Source organism: Mus pahari, chromosome 5 (assembly GCF_900095145.1).
Source record: "Mus pahari chromosome 5, PAHARI_EIJ_v1.1, whole genome shotgun sequence".
Classification (NCBI taxonomy): Eukaryota; Metazoa; Chordata; class Mammalia; order Rodentia; family Muridae; genus Mus; species Mus pahari.
In genome coordinates this window covers 68,588,225-68,591,705 of record NC_034594.1, presented here as the reverse complement: position 1 = coordinate 68,591,705, position 3,481 = coordinate 68,588,225, and the positions used below count along the sequence as shown (strand labels likewise).

At 52.7% G+C, this 3,481-nt stretch overlaps 1 protein-coding gene across 4 annotated transcripts in view; it reads right to left on the bottom strand.

The window, feature by feature from the left end:
• Positions 1–2,601, bottom strand: part of Ube2f (ubiquitin conjugating enzyme E2 F (putative)) — a 36,126-nt gene extending 33,525 nt beyond the window's left edge. For 3 of the 4 annotated variants that reach the window (XM_021198152.2, XM_021198150.2, XM_021198151.2), the window contains exon 1: positions 2,469–2,601. The gene's annotated coding sequence lies outside the window, so the exon portion shown is untranslated. Of the gene's footprint in view, positions 1–2,090; positions 2,106–2,468 lie in introns of those variants that run through there. The other variant, XM_029538749.1, reaches the window with a different exon arrangement.
• Positions 2,602–3,481: the final 880 nt, after the last annotated feature.

The window sequence follows — 3,481 nt, the reverse complement described above, 5'->3', positions numbered from 1 at the left end:
GGGGGGGGGGGGGCTAAGGGAGGAAGACTGGGCTACAAAGGAAGATCATGTATCAAAAAAGCAAAATAACAAAACCAAAAAGTAGCACTTGTCTAAATGCACCAAATAAATCTTGTATTGCATGTTAGTGTGCATGAGCTCATAGCACTGAAATCTGGGAAAGATTCCTAACCCTGATACACACAGTCAGGCAGGCACGGACACACTCACACCCTGGAACAGGCCTGGAGGGTGAATGTCCAAGACACTAAGTATAAGAAGCACTCACCACAAAAACTAATTTCCTTTAGTTGTGTTGTTAAGTGTGGTCAGGGGGTAGTCTATACAAACACTGATCAGTCATGAAGTGATGGGGCATTCAGTCCTACTCTATAATGGCTGCTCCTCAGGGACATCTATGTGAAAAGATGAGCCTAGTCAGAACACAAGCATCCTCAAGTCTTCACTAAGTCACTTCCCCCAGAGGAGCTTCAGTCCACAAGCTACCAAAACAGCAGAACGCACATAACAAGGCTTTCCTGCCGTGGTTGCCACCTAGAATGATCCTGTCAGAAATTCCTCAAGCGGGATCATGAGGTAGTGCTTTCTACCTTGGCCAAGTCTAAGTCCACTGCTACATGCTCAGACCTGGGACATCAGGGGTGTCTGATAATGGCCCTATGTACCACTGGAGACCGAGGAGTATGTCCCACATGAGGGCCATCAGGTTTTCACCTTTGATATCAGTAGGCAGATGGTGAAAAGGAAAACGGAAAAGCATTAAGAGTTTGGCAGGCAGTCCCCTAGTGGTCACAAAGGAGCTGCTCCACACCCTGTGGACCTGCACTGGGCTTTATTGGAGGCAGAGGATGGGCGTACTATGCTCTACTCTGCGAGGCGTAGATCCTAGCTTGTAATCTTCAGTAAGCTGTAGGCTTTTCCAATAGAACATGTTGTGCAAAGACTGTGCAGGGTAGAAAACAACACTAGTGGTGTCTCCACAGAAAACCCAACACACATATTCTAAGGCAGGTAAGACTAGAATAGCCACCTATTTTTCTATCATCTGTATCAATTTCACTAGCATGGGAGGGAATAAACCAAAGTCTCAATTTGGAAATGTCCTCACAATCAGAAAATGAAATCTCCACAAAAGGATCAAACAGCAACAACAACAACAACAAATTATTCAAACTATCAAAAGGATAGCAGTTGCCTCAGAATTATCTTTCCCTCCTCAACATGTCCCACCTCTGGAAAACCCCACTTTGACCAAAACTTCCCTTTGCTCGAAAATCACACTGTGACTAAGGCAGTATTTTGGGAACAGATCAGCTATTCTGAACAGCATGCTCAGTTTCCAACTCCACAAGTTGTAATTGGCCCAGTTAGTTCCTCCTCTGGGTGGGACCAGCTTTTAGGCCATCCAAAGAGGACTGCAATTTCTTATTTACCAGTCTCATCAAGTCGTGTTTATTCAGCATTCCTATGTGCTGTGCTGAAATCAGGCCCACCAGTGTGACCTATGCAGGGCCAGTTGGCTCAAAGTGAGGCTACCTCTGCACTGACAGATCCAATTTAAGCCATTTAAGAAAACTATGGGCCACCAGGGACTCAACCTCCTAAGCCTAAAGAAACAGATTGGGACTTAAACAGTACAGCATGAGGGTCTAAGGGTCTCTAACCTGCCAGGCTTACTGACTGACCACCTCCGGAGCTCATTTTTGATTTCGGGTACTGAATGTCAAGCTAATTCTGTCCAGGTACTTCTGTTACTTCTGTCCCTGAAGTTCCCCCCAATCACGATCCCTCTTAATTTCCACCTATGACTCTCGTACTGCTGAGCTCCCCACATTCGGCCCAAACAGCTAGGAAGCCTCGGCACCAGGCCCAGCCACCTCACTGTTTTTCAACACCACCCTGCTCATTTCTGGAACCTTCTGTTCAATGTGATAACCAGGTCTTGGGATGCCCTCTTTCCCTTCACCGCCAAGCCCGACCAGGTTCTTAAGGAGAGCAGATTTCTACCCACAGGCCAAGATCCCCTCCGGGAAGCCTTCCCCAGCGACTCCAACCCACCGGCAGCGCCGAGGAGTGGGTCCAATGCTCACCGGAGACGGAGGAAACTGAGCCGGCCGAGGAGAAGGCCACACCCCAGGTGACATGCGGCGGAACCGGGTCAGGGACCAAACCGGGCCAGGCGGGCCGGCCGCCCCTCCTCCCTGCCGTCGCCGTGGCGGGCCGCGTCCACCTCCCGCCTCCCTTCAGGGGCAGCGGCCTCTCCGCCGCGGCCTCGGCCTCTCGGACGGCCCGAGCTCCGCACCGTGACCTTGCGGGCGGCGGCACGGGGTCCGCCTCGGCCCGGCCCTCTAGAGCCGCGGGGGCTCGCTGCCCGCCCAGCGCTTCCCGTCAGCCGCCGACCTCGCGGTCCGGCCTGGCGCTCGGCGACAGGAGCCTCGGCCTCAGCCCAGCCCGCGCGACCAGCTCACCTGAGCACCGCGAGTCAGGCGAGGTGAGCCGGCACCCAAAACCATGCCCGGCGAGCAGCGGCAGCGAGTCGCGCTGGCCTTCACAGCCGCACCGGCTCCCGGCGGCGAGACCGGAAGTGGCGGGGCGGGGACTGCGCCTTGACCGCAGCGGGCACTTTAAAAAAAAAAAAAAAATTCAAAGCTACAAACAACTTTATTAGCAGCTGCACGCGTGGACAGTCGCGTACACAGGCCAACTAGGCGGCCCTCGCTCATTGGTGAAGAGCACGACCTGAGGGTGGGCCATGTGTCAAGACCTTTGCTGATTGGTCACTGAAGCGCCAGCATTCCCCCGACCGGCTAGCGGCCTTCCGGCTGGTTTCCATTCATTTAGCGGCTTGCTTCCTTCGGAATACCTTACTAGTGCAGTGCCTGCTGGAGGAGCTATGTTCCTGTGCCCGGCACCATTCCTGAATGCAAAGGATCCGACCTGTTTGCAGCTGAGTTAGGGCCATGGAATAGTTAGAGGTGGTTGCTGGGTGTGAAGGCACTCTTCCTGCTCCTTATTTTTTAATTTCTCGTATTCCTATGTGCACTTTAAAAAATCTGCTTCAGGCCGGGAGTTCCGGCACATACCTTCAATCCCCGCGCTCAGAGACAGAGGAAGGCCTGGTCTACATAGTGAATTCCAGGACAGAGATATGTAGAGAGACCCTGCCTCAAAAATACGCTTCAGGCCCCTAGCTTTATGGCAATGGTGGGGAACCTGCGTAGCGTATGTGAGGTCTTGGGGCTCCATGTGCAGCATCCTACTTGCAGCTCGTGGGGTATGAATTCTCTGTCCCTGTGGGACTGTAGATAGCCTACTTTGGAAGAGAGTTCGGCAAGACTCCTAGAGAGGTAGGGCCTCAGAAAGAGGATATTTGCTGTGGAAAAGAGCAAGGAGTGTCAGGTTTCCACTGATTCTCGTGGCAGTTCTGGGGAATGAACCTCAGGCGGTCTTAACGTGCAAAGCACTACCTTTGAGCTACATC